The 17589-nt window shown below is 48.3% G+C and overlaps 1 long non-coding RNA gene across 1 annotated transcript in view; it reads left to right on the forward strand.

Moving 5' to 3' along the window:
- Nucleotides 1–1697: 1697 nt before the first annotated feature.
- LOC141229224 (uncharacterized) overlaps nucleotides 1698–17589 on the forward strand; it is a 53945-nt gene continuing 38053 nt past the window's right edge. Inside the window, exons 1-2 of the long non-coding RNA XR_012295953.1 lie at nucleotides 1698–2034; nucleotides 4546–4632. This is a non-coding gene — a long non-coding RNA (uncharacterized lncRNA). The remainder of the gene's footprint in view (nucleotides 2035–4545; nucleotides 4633–17589) is intronic.

The following is a 17589-nucleotide window of genomic DNA, read 5'->3' on the forward strand; positions in this document are numbered from 1 at the left end:
TTCCTGTAAGTGCATCTTGTTCCAAGTATTTAATCACAAATCTAAATAAAGATTATTCTCCTAATTAATATCAGAGAGAACAATTGACTGCTGTACACAACACAATCCACTTTTTCAAGACCAATAATACCACATTCAAGGGAGAACTAACGTGACACTGTGACCAGACCACATATTACCAGCATAAAGCGACCGAATAATCCCACGTAGAAGGGAGAAATACAGCCACACTGTGACCAGACCACATATTACCACCACATAGTGACCGAATAATACCACATATTGTATAAGGGACAAATATCGCCACACCATGATCAGACCAGATTTTAGCAGCATATAGCGACCAAATTATTCCACATAGAAGGGAGAACTACCGTCACACCGTGAGCAGACCACATATGACCACCACATAGTGACCGAACAATACCTCATACTGTAAAAGGGACAAATATCGCCACACCATGACCAGACCAGATTTTAGCAGCATATAGCGACCAAATTATTCCACATAGAAGGGAGAACTACCGTCACACCGTGAGCAGACCACATATGACCACCACATAGTGACCGAACAATACCTCATACTGTAAAAGGGACAAATATCGCCACACCATGACCAGACCAGATTTTTGCAGCATATAGCGACCAAATTATTCCACATAGAAGGGAGAACTACCGTCACACCGTGAGCAGATCACATATGACCACCACATAGTGACCGAACAATACCTTATACTGTAAAAGGGAGAAATATCGCCACACCATGACCAGACCAGATATTACCAACATACAGCGACCAAATAATTCCACATACAAGGGAGAAATACCACCACACCATGTCCACACCACATAGTGACCAAATAATAACACATACAGGGATAAATACCACACCATGACCGGACCAGATATTACAACATAGTGACCGAATATTACAATACTGATCATTAATGAAATGTCCTCGGACGTACATTCAGTTGAAACCAGTGGGCCCCCTCTACGTCCTGCTCAGGGTCCTGCCAAGGACCCTGGCCCACCGGATAATCGTCCAGTGTCCCGGTGCTCCAGTCAGACCCTGTTTGCCCACCAAACTCATCCATTTAAATGTCTGATTTTAGAGTTTGCATTGTGTTCCTTTTCTTAGCTTATAAAAACATAATAATTATAGTCTATGGACCTTTTCTGATGCTGATGGTTCACAAAAGAAATTTGAGACATGTTTGATTGTAATCTGATTTGCAGATAAAGCTGGCCCATTCAAATGATTGGATTGCCAAAAAAAGATCCATTTGCATCCTTGTTCTGTATGTTTTTCACTGACTAATGTTAGAAGTTTGTAAATCTTCATCACTTTTTTTCTCTCATCAATAGGTGGCAGAAAATGTCATTTTTCAACATGAGGAGAGAAAACTTCATTCCATCACTTTACCTGATGGGCCCATGCAGGGTCGGACTGGCCTGGTGTGATAAATTCCCGGTGGGCCCCGATGAGAGAGTGAGAGAATTGGTAGCGGGGGCTCTTAAAAAGTGCGGACCCTTTAAAAGCGCAGCCGAAAGAAATGTAGCGTCGCGTGCGGCGCTCATACTATTCAGTGGTGACAGCGGGTGACGCGCATAGTCACATGACAGGAGGACGTGATCTTGGTGGGCGGTGACACGCACCGCGCTCTGCTTTCCCGCTGGTGGCTGGCAGTTGTGTGGTGTCAGGTGACACGCTGACGTCACGCTCTCCTCTCCCTGCCCCCCTGGCGGCTTTTCATACGCCGACGCCGCGCTCTGCTCTCCAGTCCCGGCTCCTGCTCCCTTGGAATTGGCCTTGTAACACCGGCTCCCGTCCGGGTATGTAACACCGCACCAGCACCGCGCACCGCCCTCTTCTCTCCTGCTCTCTTGGCCTTTTAAGCCGGCTCCTGGGCTGAGTATGCGGTGACCTGCACTCTGCTCTCTCACCATCACCCTGGAAACAAGGCTGCCGGCCCCGGCTACAGCTCTCCCTGCTTCAACTTCAAGTCAAGTGCAATATCCACGTTTTTCTTGGTGAGTGTTCCCAGCATTGGTCATCATCCATATATGGAGGGGTCGCAGGCTGGTCACATGGGGACATGGATGGAGACATGGGGCTGAAGGGGGGGCTGATTGGACCCATGGGGACATGGATGGAGACATGGGGCTGAAGGGGGGGCTGGTTGGACCCATGGGGACATGGATGGAGACATGGGGCTGAAGGGGGGGCTGGTTGGACCCATGGGGACATGGATGGAGACATGGGGCTGAAGGGGGGGCTGGTTGGACCCATGAGGACATGGATGGAGACATGGGGCTGAAGGGGGGGCTGGTTGGACCCATGGGGACATGAATGGAGACTTGGGGCTGAAGGGGGGGCTGGTTGGACCCATGGGGACATGGATGGAGACATGGGGCTGAAGGGGGGGCTGGTTGGACCCATGGGGACATGGATGGAGACATGGGGCTGAAGGGGGGGCTGGTTGGACCCATGGGGACATGGATGGAGACATGGGGCTGAAGGGGGGGCTGGTTAGACCCATGGGGACATGGATGGAGACATGGGGCTGAAGGGGGGGCTGGTTGGACCCATGAGGACATGGATGGAGACATGGGGCTGAAGGGGGGGCTGGTTGGACCCATGGGGACATGAATGGAGACTTGGGGCTGAAGGGGGGGCTGGTTGGACCCATGGGGACATGGATGGAGACATGGGGCTGAAGGGGGGGCTGGTTGGACCCATGGGGACATGGATGGAGACATGGGGCTGAAGGGGGGGCTGGTTGGACCCATGGGGACATGGACGGAGACATGGGGCTGAAGGGGGGGCTGGTTGGACCCATGGGGACATGGACGGAGACATGGGGCTGAAGGGGGGGCTGGTTGGACCCATGGGGACATGGACGGAGACATGGGGCTGAAGGGGGGGCTGGTTGGACCCATGGGGACATGGACGGAGACATGGGGCTGAAGGGGGGGCTGGTTGGACCCATGGGGACATGGACGGAGACATGGGGCTGAAGGGGGGGCTGGCTGGACCCATGGGGACATGGACGGAGACATGGGGCTGAAGGGGGGGCTGGCTGGACCCATGGGGACATGGACGGGGACATGGACGGGGACATGGGGCTGAAGAGAGGGCTGGCTGGACCCATAGTGACATGGGGCGGAAGGGGGGCTGGCTGGACCGAGGGGGACATGGAGGGGGACATGGGGCTGGATGGACCCAAGGGGACATGGAGGGGGACATGGGGCTGAAGAAGGGGCTGGCTGGGGACATGGAGGGGGACATGGGGCTGAAGAAGGGGCTGGCTGGGGACATGGAGGGGGACATGGGGCTGAAAGGGGGGGCTGGCTGGGGACATGGAGGAGGACATGGGGCTGAAGGGGGGCTGGCTGGGGACATGAAGGGGGACATGGAGCTGAAGGGGGGGCTGGCTGGACCCATGGGGACATGGAGGGGGACATGGGGCTAAAGCGGGGGCTGACTGGACCCATGGGGACATGGAGGGGGACATGGGGCTGAAGGGGGGGGCATGGAGGGGGACATGGGGCTGAAGGGGGGGCTGGCTGGACCCATGGGGACATGGAGGGGGACATGTGGCTGAAGGGGGGGCTGGCTGGACCCATGGGGACATGGAGGGGGACATGGGGCGGAAGGGGGGGCTGGCTGGACCCATGGGGACACGGAGGGGGACATGGGGCGGAAGGGGGTGCTGGCTGGACCCATGGGGCTGAAGGGGGGGGCTGGCTGGACCCATGGGGACATGGGGCTGAACGGGGGGGCTGGCTGGATGCATGGGGGGACATATGGGTGGAGGTATGGGGCTGAAGGGGGGGCTGGATGGACGCATGGGGGGACATATGGATGGAGGCATGGGGCTGAAGGGGGGGCTGGATGGACGCATGGGGGGACATGGATTGAGGCATGGGGCTGAAGGGGGGGCTGGTTGGATGCATGGGGGGACTTATGGATGGAGGCACGGGGCTGAAGGTGGGGGCTGGCTGGACGCATGGGGTGACACATGGAGGTGAAGGTGGCCAAGTTGGGGACCTGGATGGACACATGGAGGTGAAGGGCGGCAAGCTGGACACATGGGGACCTGGATAGATATATGGAGTGGGGTGGGATGCATATATGAGGGGGACAGGATGGATATATGAAGGGGGGCGGGCTGGACACATGGAGACCAGAATGGATATATGGGGGGGGGGGGGTCAGGATGGATAGATGGGTGGCCACGCTGGACAAGGGACTTTATTACTGTTTAGGGGCCAGATTGAGGAACTTTATTAGTTTATGATGGCGAGTGGGGAACATTATTACTTTAAAGTCCAATTAGGGACATTATTACTTCTGTAATATAATTTACTTTTTAGGAAACTGTTTTCCATAAGAGGGGACAAAAGGGGGGTCCTGTTACTGTGCAGGGCGCCACTATGTCGCTTTATTTCTTCAACTGGTGTAGTGTAGAAGCCTGGGGAAAAGTGGGAATGTGCTCTAAAAGAGATCAGTTATTGATAACTGTGTGTTATTTTCTGCAGAGATGATTCCTGGCTGGAAGAAGTGATGGCGGACTGTGCCAGATGAAGAAAAGCAAAGATGAAGAACTTCACCTAGAGACATCACTGGTGAGTCAGTGTATTACTGTACACTTACACTATATAGTATATACAGAGCTCCTGTGTATGTCACTGGTGACCAGTGTATTACCTATACACTATATACAGAGCTCCTGTGTATAATGTCACTCGTGATAACTGTATTACCTGTACACTATATACAGAGCTCCTGTGTATAATGTCACCGGTGATCACTGTATTACCTGTACACTGACACTATATACAGAGATCCTGTTTATAATGTCACTGGGGATCACTGTATTACCTGTACACTATATACAGAGCTCCTGAGCTCCTGTGTATAATGTCACTCGTGATAACTGTATTACCTGTACACTATATACAGAGCTCCTGTGTATAACGTCACCGGTGATCCCTGTATTACCTGTACACTGACACTATATACAGAGATCCTGTTTATAATGTCACTGGGGATCACTGTATTACCTGTACACTGACACTATATACAGAGCTCATATGTAATATGTACAGTGACAGTGTTGTTAGTATTGTGGTTTGTATTCCTGATCAGTATTGTATTATTTGGTCACTATGTGGTGGTAATATGTGGTCTGGTCATGGTGTGGCGATATTTGTCCCTTTTGTATGTTGTATTATTGGTGTTGTTATAGTGGATGATGTTGTGTATGGCGGTTATTTGTTCTCGCTGAGATTAACTAGGAAAAGATTTTTTTCCATGAGGCCACGGCTTCACTATCAGTATTTGGTCAGTATTTTTTCTCAGTAGTGAGAGGCAAAAGCAGGAGTGGGTGATAAATCCAGAATTGGTGACTTGTTTCTATTCTACCTTTTCTCTGATTGTTCCTCACCTGGTTTTGGCTCCCACTCCTGAGAATAATCCTGACTGAATACTGATAGTGGGGCTGTGGCCTTAGAGATGAAATACTTGGAGCAGAGCGTCAGAGATGCACTCACAGGGGTTCTCCGGTGAAAACAAGTAATCACCTCTCCACAGGATCAGTGATAACTTATTGATTGGTGGGGGTCTGACTACTGGGACCTGCACCGATCGGCAGAATGTGGAGCTTTTCTCCCCATTAGACTGGAGCTCATGTGCGACTCGACCACTGATCCATTCATTCCCTCAGAGGCTGCGAGCGCTGCTCTTTTTTGGAAGCCCCAAGAGAACGAATGAGGCTGTGGTCAGACGTCCCACCTGTGGCTGCATTTTAAAATGGGGATAAGTGTCCTGTCAGGGATGAAACTTCCCCATTCTTCCAATCAATAAGTGATCAACTATCCTGTGTAGCCCATGAATCTGTGATCACTTGTTTTAACCACAGAAGCTCTTTCATGCAAACTCCAGAAATTGTCCATCCCTGTTCTAGTCTGTGCACAGTAGATGTGAGGAGCCGCCGGTCACTGCTCCACTATAACAGGGAGAGCAGAGAAAAGAGATCTGCATATTGCTGTAGGTGGCCCCTAGAGTCAATGTCCCCTGTGGGCCCAGACACCCCAGTCCGACCCTGCTGACATCTGATTAAGGCCTAAGGCCCCGTTCACATGTCAGGTTTTAATCAGTGTTTTTTTTCTCATTTTCATCTGATTTTGGTCAGTGTGGCAGTTTCTCTCCTCAGTGGGGCATATTTTTTTATATGTAAAGTAAAAAGCTAAAGGTTTCCTAGCCTCGCTTGCCCGGCCTATAGACACTGGAAAACAGGCAGTACAGGCAACATGGTTGGTTCTGGCCATTTTTCTGACAGACTCATTGACTTCAATAGATGATCTTTATCTACAAATCGGATGAAAATCGGACCGGTCTCAGTTCTGATTTACAGATCAATCGTCCACAATAAATAGAGCTGTAAACCTGTCCCCGGTCTATAACGGAGCATATTCTACCTGTTAGAGAAATAACCAGACGTGAAAAGAGCCATGTGCTATTCTTACAGGGAAGGGGCCACCATTTTATGTTTTGTATTAATAATTATGTAATCAATTATTTTTTATACAAAATTAAATGTTCCACTTTATTAGTTTTTTATGTATTTATGTTGACATTGGCCACTAGGGGCTGCCATTTTTATTTGGGGGGTGTGTAAGAAGCGCTCTTACACACCTCATTTACGGCAGCCCTGGCCATAAGAGACAGTAGTCTGTCACCGACCCTATCTCTAACATTAGAGGCCGCTCCTCCTGCCTCTAGCTGTGACCTGGGCACGCCCCCTTGGCTGTTCAGGTCGCAGCCGTAGGACGAGATTGCAGCCATCTTTGTGGAGCCTGCAGTGTAAGCTGTACATTCCCCCTGTCGTCGCACGCACTGCTCAGTCAGAGCGTGCCATGACAGGAGCTGCCGGGGAGGAAATGCCTGGGAGTGGACGTCCCGAGTGATCTCAGCTTCTCTGCTGTTATCACTGCCGACATCCTCAGGCACCACAGACACAGCGCTGCGTGGGAACGTGGAAGGTGAGTAGAAGCGTTTATTGTTTTGTTTGTTTTTTCCCTTTGCATTGAATATATGGAGGCATATACCCACCAAGGCGGAGGGGGGGGACATATACCCACCAGGATGCATGGAAGGGGCATATACCCACCAGGATGAAGGGGAGCATTTACCCACCTGGATGGATGAAGGGGGCATATATCCACCAGGATGGATGGAGGGGGGGGCATACACCCATAAGGATGGAGGGGGGGCATACATCCACAAGGATGAAGGTGGGGCATATACCGACAAGGATGGAGGGGGGCATATACCCACCAGGATGGATGGAGGGGGGCATATACCCACCAGGATGGATGGAGGGGGCATATACCCACCAGGATGGATGGATGGGGGCATATACCCACCAGGATGGATGGAGGGGGGGCATATACCCACCAGGATGGATGGAGGGGGGCATATACCCACCAGGATGGATAGAGGTGGCATATACCCACCAGGATGGATGGAGGGGAGGCATATACCCACCAGGATGGAGAGGTGGCATATACCCACCAGGATGGAGAGGTGGCATATACTCACCAGAATAGAGGGCATATACACCTACCCAGGATGGATGGAAGGGCATATACACCTTCCCAGGATGGATGGATGGAGGGGCATATACACCTACCCAGGATAGATGGATGGAGGGGCATATACACCTACCCAGGATAGATGGATGGAGGGGCATATACACCTACCCAGGATAGATGGATAGAGGGGCATATACACCTACCCAAGATGGATGGATGGAAGGGCATATACACCTACCCAGGATGGATGGATGGAGGGGCATATACACCTACCCAGGATGGATGGATGGAGGGGCATATACACCTGCCCAGGATGGATGGATGGAGGGGCATATACACCTGCCCAGGATGGATGGATGGAGGGGCATATACACCTACCCAGGATGGATGGAGGGGCATATACACCTACCCAGGATGGATGGAGGGGCATATACACCTACCCAGGATGGATGGAGGGGCATATACACCTACCCAGGATAGATGGAGGGGCCGATAAACCTACCCAGGATGGATTTATGGATGGAGGGGCATCTACACCTACCTAGGATGGATGGATGGAGGGGCATATACACCTACCCAGGATGGATGGATGGAGATGCATATACACCTACCCTGGAGGGATGGATGGAGGGGCATATACGCCTACCCAGGATGGATGGATGGAGGGGAATATACACCTACCCAGGATGGTTGGAGGGGAATATACACCTACGCAGGATGGATGGATGGAGGGGAATATACACAGACCCAGGATGGATGGATGGAGGGGCATCTACACCTACCCAGGGTGGATGGATGGAGGGGCATATACACCTACCCAGGATTGATGGATGGAGAGGCATATTCACCTACCCAGGATTGATGGATGGAGAGGCATATTCACCTACCCAGGATGGATGGATGGAGGGGCATATACACCTTCCCAGGATGGATGGAGGGGCATATACACCTACCCAGGATGGATGGATGGAGGCGCAAATAGACCTACCCAGGATGGATGGATGGAGGGGCATATAGACATACCCAGGATGGATGGATGGAGGGGCATATACACCTACCCAGGATGGATGGATGGAGGCGCATATACACCTACCCAGGATGGATGGATGGAGGGGCATATACACCTACCCAGGATGGATAGATGGAGGGGTATATACACCTACCCAGAATGGATGGATGGAGGGGCATATTCTCCTACCAAGGATGGATGGATGGAGGGGCATATACTCCTACCCAGCATGGATGGAGGAAGGGACATATACTGCTACCCAGGATGGATGGAGGGGCATAAACACATACTAGAATAGACTACCCAGGATGGATGGATGGAGGGTCATCTACGCCTACCCAGAATGGATGGATGGAGGGTCATCTATGCCTACCCAGAATGGATGGATGGAGGGGCATATACACCTACCCATGATGGATGGATGGGCGGATACACCTACCCAGGATGGATTGATGGATGGAGGGGCATCTACAACTACCCAGAATTGATGGATGGAGAGGCATATACACCTACCCAGGATGAATGGATGGAGAGGCATATACACCTACCCAGGTTGGATGGATGGAGAGGCATATACACCTACCCAGGATGGATGGAGGGGCATATACACCTACCTAGGATGGATGGAGGAAGGGACATATACTGCTACCCAGGATGGATGGATGGAGGGGCATATACACCTACCCAGGATGGATGGCCTGCCAAATACACCTACCCAGGATGGATGGAGGTGCCGAAACACCTACCCAGGATGGATTGATGGATGGAGGAGCATCTACAATTACACAGAATTGATGGATGGAGAGGCATATACACCTACCCAGGATTGATGGATGGAGAGGCATATTCACCTACCCAGGATGGATGGATGGAGGGGCATATACACCTACCCAGGATGGATAGATGGAGGGAGGGACATATACTGCTACCCAGGATGGATGGATGGAGGGGCATTTACACCTACTCAGGAAGGATGGAAGGGTATATACACCAATCCAGGATGGATGGATGGAGGGCCATATACACCTACCCAGGATTGATAGATGGAGAGGCATATTCACCTACCCAGGATGGATGGATGGAGTGGCATATACACCTAACCAGGATTGATGGATGGAGGGGCATATATACCTACCCAGGATGGATGGAGGGGCATATATACCTACCCAGGATGGATGGAGGGGCATATACACCTACCCAGGATTGATGGATGGAGGGGCATATACACCTACCCAGGATGGATGGAGGGGCATATACACCTACCCAGGATGGATGGAGGGGCATATTCCATATACCAGGATGGGGCATATAGAAGGATGAGGGGCATATACTGTAGGGCGTATATTGGGCCATTACGCTTTGGCTCTTTTGATACCTGTGATACGTCTGACCTTATAGTATGTCCCCCCCTTTTTACTCTTTTGAAGGAGGCTGTTTTACACTTGAAGCATATATGTGTTACAATCCATAACTAAATCGTGTATATTTTTTATTTTTCCTCTTTAGTGGTTAACTCTGGAATGAAGCACCGCTTTGTATTCATTTATATGAGATATTTTCATGTGCTGAGTGTCGGCTTATTTGTTATCCCCCCTCTTTTTCTCAGATATGATTGTAATTTGATTTATCTTGACACGATGGATTTTCGTTTTTTATACAGTTCTTCCCATTTTTTGTATTGTTTTAGATAAACCTTGATAAAGGCTGAGGCCGAAGTGTTGGTCATACATCTGTCTCATGAACAATTTATTGTCTGAATAAATACCTTGATTTGCATCAATATCCATTGTGCCTAAAGGTTTATATATATATATAAAATAAGTATTTTTTCATGTGAGTTTTCTTATAATGTTTTTAAATAGAAGACCGTATTGCGATATCATTGAGATACAAATGTTTCTGTTGCGATCCTCAGCTCTACCTGAGAACACAATCTGCGTGGGACTGGGCCGAGTGGGGGGCATCTGACCAACATATAGCGGCGGGCACTCTGCAGCAACTCAGCACTGTTGACTTTGGAGGTCCTCTTCATTCCCTGGTGGTCAGCGGCTGCATGCATCCCCTAGAACTGGATATGCTAAGACTGTTTGCTGTGGAGCCCCCTAGTTTCGATCAGATAAATGTGGAGGACAGCTCAACATATCTGTCATCATAGACAATCTGTGCCGAATCCGCACCCCTCACTGCTGAGCAGCTACCCTGTCTAGGTGGCAGCACACAGTGCTTTGTGTGTGTCCCATTGTATTACTAGTGATATAGCAGTATACTAGGGATGCACCAACTCCACATTTTTATTAATATTACTCCAGATATGGACGAAACCCTCCAAGATGCAGGCTTTATTATACTACAGAATTTTGGTGCATCCATAATATATGCTCAAGCACTTTAATAGAAACCTGTTCTACCATGTCCATCCTTCACTGCGCTACTGGTATTTATTTGGAAACACAGGGCTATTCCAGGAAAGCGTGTTTTATGCTTAATAGAAATAAACTGATTACATTTTCAAAGAATTTCCATTGGTATTTATCTCCTTTTTTGTAATTTACCTGTCTGGTTAATTCACACTTTTCATGTTTTTTGTACAACCAGTTAATGGGGTGGTCTCAGTTTCTTAAAGGGAGTCTGTCACCCCAATACTCAAATCATTTATGGATTTGTATAGGAATCTTGGCCCCTATAAAAAAAAATATACTTTAGGTACAGATGATATTTTTATGCAAAAACAGCATTTACACCCCACGCTTAATTACCATCCTCTGCCCCTCCCCTTACGATGATTGACAGCACTGCCTATATTGAATCCTCATCCCTGCACACACTGACACTTCAGGAGCTGAAAACTCAGTGTCCGAGCTTGCGGGCATCCTCTGATCCCCTTGTCCAGTCTACAGTTGTCTCGTTCAGTGGGCAGAAAAAAGCTGTTACTTAAAAATTGTAAGTCTCGATTTGAGTTTGCCAAAAGACATGTGGGAGACTCCCAAAATATATGGAGGAATGTGCTGTGGTCAGATGAGACCAAAATTGAACTTTTTGGCCACCAAGGTAAATGCTATGTCTGGCACCAAACCAACAGCTCATCACTCCAAGAACACCATCCCCACAGTGAAACATGGTGGTTGCAGTATCATGCTGCAGAAAAACATACCCACAGCAGTCACCTCCATTATCTGAATGCAAGGAAGATTGTGAACTTGTGCTACTTGCGCAGTAACACTTTGTCATTTCTGCTCCATTCTGTCTTCAAGCACAGGGTTAACAATGCTCTGACTCCATATCCGGCTTCATGGCTTGATCATAGATGCTGGATCCTGATTCCCAAGAAAATCCCACCAACCCAAGATTGTGAAAGAAATGCACAAAACACTTTTAGTGAATGTTAAATAGACCAAATTTTATTACAAATCATATTATTTCATTCAGTGTCTGAAATTTAGAATCAGCCAATTGCTATGAAAAAGACACTGAAAATGGCAAACCTCCGACTCACGAAGAATCATCCGTCAGCACTCAGGAGAGGAAAACCCCCTGTGGAGGAAACCTCTAGGGAACCATGGCTGGAGGACTTGCCCATCCCTCGGGCTTAGAAGGATAGTGCCAACAAGTAACAGCACAGTGAGACATGATATACATCCACTATAGATATGATAGCAGTGACATCACATAGTCACACAAGTTACACATTACATCATCAGAAAACAGACAGTAATGGAAAAGGTCAAAGTAGGTGCCCTGTGCAAGCACCATATGGAGAAGTCTAATGCGACATCTCCAGGCCGTACACATAAAGGTGAAGGCAACTAGTACCGGACGTGAGGGAGATCTGGCTGCAACATCTGTCACCCCATTGATCGCTAGGGTTAGTTTGATCTGGCTGGCTAGGCGGTATGGCTGATCTGGCTGGCTAGGCGGTATGGCTGATCTGGCTGGCTAGGCTGTATCCCCTTCCTCCCTTACAGGTTGTGGAGAGATGAAGCTCCAGGTCTCCAGACACATCAAGTACGGCGCTTCATACGGCTGAATGACCTGTGGTTCCGGAATCATCTTCTATATCATAGATGTAAGTGTTTATGACATCAGCACAGTTGCCGTAGTTACCACAGGTGTTTATTACTGGTGCTTCACTGGCAAGAAAGTCTCTCTGTGTTCCAAAGAATTAACCCTTGAATGACTGGCATTGTACATTTGTCCAGAATCCTGTAACATAATCTTGTCACTATGCAGGACCGTTATCAATATTATACTTTAAAATTGCCCTAAACAAAGTCTAATTAGTGAGCGCATCTACAGATTTGATGGATAACAAGCACAATAATCCCCTTAAGCCCTACTAAATGCATAAATGTCCAATATGAGTACAGGGCAGTCCATACAGAATGGATGATATAGAGGGCAATACAGTTAGATAAAGAAGTAGAAAGCCAAACCAAGTAAATGTCTCCTGAGATCTCGGCTACTGAGGTCTCAATTGCGCATCTGCTGCCTCAGGCGGCCATTTGTGTAACACAAGCGATCGGAAGATCACAGCTTCTAGTCTGCTAAGGAGACTATCGAAGCATGTAAAAAGTAAAAAAAAATATTTAAAAGTTCAAATCACCCCCCTTTTACCCCATTCAAAATAAAACAATCAAAAATCCACGTTTGGTATCGCCGCATTTAGAATCGCCCGATCTATCAATATATAAAAAGAATGACTTCGATCAGTAAACCGTATAACGAGGAAAAAAACAAAACTCCAGAATTAAGTTGTTTTGGTCGCCGCAACATTGCATTAAAATGTAATAACAGGCGATCATAACATCATATCTACACCAAAACGGTATCAATAAAAATGTCAGCTCAGTGCGCAAAAAATAACCCCTGACCCGGCTCTAGATCACGAAAAATGGAGACGCTACGGGTCTCGGAAAAATGATTATTTTTTTTTAACAAGCTTTGAATTTTGATTTCACCCCTTAAATAAAATAGAAGCTCCACATGTTTGGTAACTACGAACTCGTAATGACCTGGAGAATTATAATGGCCGGTCAGTGTTAGCATTTAGTGAACATGGTAAAAAAAAAACTTTTGTGGAATTGCACTTTTTTTGCCATTTCACTGCACTTGGATATTTTTCCCATTTTCCAGTACACAATATGGTAAAATCAATGGTGGTGTTCAAAAGAATAACTCATCCCACAATAAAACAAGCCCTCACATGGCCATATTGACGGAAAAATAAAAAAGTTATGGCTCTGGGAAGAAGGGGAGCAAAAAATGAAAGGGCAAAAACGGAAAAACCTGAGGTGATAAAGGGGTTAACTGGAATTTTCTGCCATGGACTCATTGGCAAATCTGAAATAGATATTTCTCGCTCCCTTATCAGTGTGGAAACATATATCTTTGGCCTCATTCAGACGTCTGTTTTTCATGTTTGTGTCCTCTCCATATTTGTTACGGATAGATCACATACACAATATAATCTGTGGAGTCGTCCACATGTCATTTTTTTGTTGAAAACCGCGTAGTGTCCGTTTTTTATCCTAGTGGTTGATGAAAATTCTCCAGTCAGATCTATGGGTCCATGACATCGCTGACAGCTGGCATTGCCATCCATGTGCTGTCTGTGATAACACTGTCACCAGAGGAGAAGCTTCTCAATTTATGGATTTATTTTGCATACAAGAAAAGCTGATGAAACGCTGAAGATAAAAACTGACCACTTTCAGACATTTTTTGCTTATACGATAAGTCACTGACATCTGATTAAGGCCTAAGGCCCCGTTCACATGTCAGGTTTTAATCAGTGTTTTTTTCTAATTTTCATCTGATTTTGGTCAGTGTGGCAGTTTTTCTCCTCAGTGGGGCATATTTTTTTATATGTAAAGTAAAAAGCTAAAGGTTTCCTAGCCTCGCTTGCCCGGCCTATAGACACTGGAAAACAGGCAGTACAGGCAACATGGTTGGTTCTGGCCATTTTTCTGACAGACTCATTGACTTTAATAGATGATCTTTATCTACAAATCGGGTGGAAATCGGACCGGTCTCAGTTCTGATTTACAGATCAATCGTCCACAAAAAATAGAGCTGTAAACCTGTCCCCGGTCTATAACGGAGCATATTCTACCTGTTAGAGAAATAACCAGACGTGAAAAGAGCCGTGTGCTATTCTTACAGGGAAGGGGCCACCATTTTATGTTTTGTATTAATAATTATGTAATCAATTATTTTTAATACAAAATTAAATGTTCCACTTTATTAGTTTTTTATTTATTTATTTTTACATTGGCCACTGGGGGCTGCCATTTTTATTTGGGGGGGGGGGGTGTAAGAAGCGCTCTTACACACCTCATTTACAGCAGCCCTGGCCATAAGAGACAGTAGTCTGTCACAGATCCTATCTCTAACATTAACATTAGAGGCCGCTCCTCCTGCCTCTAGCTGTGACCTGGACACGCCCCCTTGGCTGTTCAGGCCGCAGCCATGGGAGGAGATTGCAGCCATCTTTGTGGAGCCTGCAGTGTAAGCTGTACATTCCCCCTGTCGTCGCACGCACTGCTCAGTCAGAGCGTGCCATGACAGGAGCTGCCGGGGAGGAAATGCCTGGGAGTGGACGTCCCGAGTGAGTATCTGCGGCGGCGCCGTGCGGTGATCTCAGCTTCTCTGCTGTTATCACCGCCGACATCTTCAGGCAACACAGACACAGCGCTGCGTGGGAACGTGGAAGGTGAGTAGAAGCGTTTGTTTTGTTTTTTTTTCCTTTGCATTGAATATATGGGGGCATAAACCCACCAGGATGGAGGAGGAGTCATAAACCCACCAGGATGGAGGGGGCATACACCCACCAGGATGGAGGAAGGGCATATACCCACCAGGATGGATGGAGGGGGGGCATATACCCACCAGTATGGAGGGGGGGCATATACCCACCAGGATGGAGGAGGAGGCATATACCCACCAGGATGGAGGGGTCATATACCCACCAGGATGGAGGAAGGGTGTATACCAACCAGGATGGATGGGGGGGGGCGTATACCCACCAGGATGGAGGGGGGGCATATACCCACCAGGATGGAGGAGGAGGCATTTACCCACCAGGATGGAGGGGGCATATACCCACCAGGATGGAGGGGGCATATACCCACCAGGATGGAGGGGGGGCATATGCCCACCAGGATGGATGGAGGGGGGGCATATACCTACCAGAATGTATGGAGGGGGGGCATATACCCACTATGATGGATGTAGGGGGGGCACAAACCCACCAGGATGGATGGAGGGGGGGCATATACCCACCAGTATGGAGGGGGGGATATACAGTACAGACCAAAAGTTTGGACACACCTTCTCATTTAAAGATTTTTCTGTATTTTCATGACTTTGAAAATTGTACATTCACACTGAAGGCATCAAAACTATGAATTAACACATGTGGAATGATAAACTTAACAAAAAAGTGGGAAATAACTGAAAATATGTCTTATATTCTAGGTTCTTCAAAGTAGCCACCTTTTGCTATTATGACTGCTTTCCACACTCTTGGCATTCTCTTGATGAGCTTCAAGAGGTAGTCACAGGAAATGGTCTTCCAACAATCTTGAAGGGGTACCCAGAGATGCTTAGCACTTGTTGGCCCTTTTACCTTCACTCTGCGGTCCAGCTCACCCCAAACCATCTTGATTGCGCTCAGGTCTGGTGACTGTGGAGGCCAGGTCATCTGGCGTAGCACCCCATCACTCTGCTTCTTGGTCAAATAGCCCTTACACAGCCTGGAGGTGTGTTTGGGGTCATTGTCCTGTTGAAAATTAAATTACGGTCCAACTAAACGCAAACCGGATGGAATAGCATGCCACTGCAAGATGCTGTGGTAGCCATGCTGGTTCAGTATGCCTTCAATTTTGAATAAATCCCCAACAGTGTCACCAGCAAAGCACCCCCACACCACCACACCTCCTCCTCCATGCTCAACGGTGGGAACCAGGCATGTAGAGTCCATCCGTTCACCTTTTCTGCGTCGCACAAAGACACGGTGGTTGGAACCAAAGATCTCACATTTGGACTCATCAGACCAAAGCACAGATTTCCTTGTCTAATGTCCATTCCTTGTGTTCCTTAGCCCAAACAAGTCTCTTCTGCTTGTGGCCTGTCCTTAAAAGTGGTTTCCTAGCAGCTATTTTACCATGAAGGCCTGCTGCACAAAGTCTCCTTTTAACAGTTGTTGAAGAGATGTGTCTGCTGCTAGAACTCTGTGTGGCATTGACCTGGTCTATAATCTGAGCTGCTGTTAACCTGCGATTTTTTAGGCTGGTTACTCGGATAAACTTATCCTCAGAAGCAGAGGTGACTCTTGGTCTTCCATTCCTGGGGCGGTCCTCATGTGAGCCAGTTTCTTTGCAGTGCTTGATGGTTTTTGCAACTGCACTTGGGGACACATTCAAAGTTTGCCCAATTTTTCGGACTGATTGACCTTCATTTCTTAAAGTAATGATGGCCACTCGTTTTTCTTTACTTAGTCCTACTGAATAGACTGTTAGCTGCTTTTTTCTTGCCATAATACAAATTCTATCAGCTGTGTATCCACCTCACTTCTGCACAACACAACTGATGGTCCCAACCCCATTTATAAGGCAAGAAATCCCACTTATTAAACCTTGCAGGGCACACCTGTGAAGTGAAAACCATTTCCGGTGACTACCTCTTGAAGCTCATCAAGAGAATGCCAAGAGTGTGTGATGCACCCCTGGGCCTGTATCGCGCAGCGTTGCGCACGCGGGAGCTTACCCGGAGCCGGATCTGTTGAGGGTTGTAGTCTCGTGGCGGTGACCCGGTCCGTGCCCAGGGAGTCAGACTAAGTGGCGCTGTATTAGCGGTAGATGTTGTACGACTACGCCACCCGTTGAATGCAGCGAAGGAGCTGCCGCTGCAGGGCAGACCGCTGAGGCCGGTGGTAGGATTGTGCAGCGTGATAGTATCACCCCCAACGGGAGGGGTATGGC

This window comes from Phyllobates terribilis, unplaced genomic scaffold (genome assembly GCF_046119375.1).
Source record: "Phyllobates terribilis strain yellow unplaced genomic scaffold, ASM4611937v1 Scaffold_460__1_contigs__length_1441810, whole genome shotgun sequence".
NCBI classification, from domain to species: Eukaryota; Metazoa; Chordata; class Amphibia; order Anura; family Dendrobatidae; genus Phyllobates; species Phyllobates terribilis.